Source organism: Egretta garzetta, unplaced genomic scaffold (genome assembly GCF_000687185.1).
Source record: "Egretta garzetta isolate BGI_Z169 unplaced genomic scaffold, ASM68718v1 scaffold598, whole genome shotgun sequence".
NCBI lineage: Eukaryota > Metazoa > Chordata > Aves > Pelecaniformes > Ardeidae > Egretta > Egretta garzetta.
The window spans coordinates 1,905,323-1,906,425 of NW_009260621.1; the positions used below are offsets into that span (position 1 = coordinate 1,905,323).

At 54.2% G+C, this 1,103-nt stretch overlaps 1 protein-coding gene across 1 annotated transcript in view; it reads left to right on the forward strand.

Moving 5' to 3' along the window:
* Positions 1-1,103, forward strand: part of GORAB (golgin, RAB6 interacting) — a 64,931-nt gene that overhangs the window by 45,402 nt on the left and 18,426 nt on the right. The gene's annotated exons all lie outside the window — the stretch shown is intronic.

Below are 1,103 nucleotides of genomic sequence, written 5' to 3' on the forward strand. Positions count from 1 at the left end.
TACCCCGTCACTCCCCGCATCTGCACCTCCGTCCGTCCGTTCCCTCAGCCCCCCTGTGGACACCTCCAGCCATCCCCGCAGCATACCCGTCCACCCCGGCCTGTCTAGGCAGCCCCCTCAGCCCTCCACATCCTTTTCCTCCGCCTTGCCATCCTCCGCGTGGCTTCCCACCCCTTTGGCCCTCACTTTCGTCTCCTCATCGGTCAACCTCGGCTTCCTTATTCAGCCCCTCAGCCCCCTACATCCACGCCTCTAGCCAACCCCTCAGCTCAACCCCGCGTCAAACACCTCAGCTCCTCCAGGCAGCCCCTCGTTTCCCCCAGCCAGTCCCTCGGCCCTTCCTGTCCAGGCCCCAGCTCTCACTGCTCCCCTCAGTCTGTGATCCAGCCCCTCTGTCTCTCCACCTGCAACCTCTCTGTCACATTTCCAAACTCTCTGGTCCTTTGTCCTGCACCCACATCTGTCTGTCTGCTACCCCACTCATGTTGCCAACCTCCTTTTTGCCCATCTGTCATCTTGTTCTTCCCCTGTTCTTCTCTTTATAAACCCCCGGTTTGCCCACCAGTGCCTGGTACCCTTCTTTAGCCCTACATCCATCTCTCTGTGTTTCCCCCAAGAGTTTCCTCACTCGTATCTAAGGTTCTTCCTTTAGTCCCACAGTCCACACCCCCTATTCCTCCCTCTCCTTGTTTTGGATGCTCAGATCCTCTAAACTCTTGATTCTTAGGCTAACAAAACATTTCCAGGTTCCCGGGTTTTTCTTCCATATTGTTTTCCCTTGAGACACTGGCATGTCCTTTCCTTATGTTGGTTTTGCACCAGTTTGCTTGCCCAGAAAAGCTAATTCACAGAGTCTGTCTCTGATCTTCAGATTTGGTTTTAATCCTGTTTCTCCCTCTCATCCATTGATAGATTTATATGAACCCTTGGAGGAGCAGCAGCAGCAGCATCGCCCCCACACTGTGAATAAGAGTCGGAAGCTAACGCAAAGAGAAAAAGCCCTCCAGCAGCAATGTCAGAAGCTGGGACTGCAGGGTGGGGCAGCCTCTGTTCCTCCTGAGCAGTTGCTTTCTGTACCAAAACACAAGCCTGGTCATCCTCAA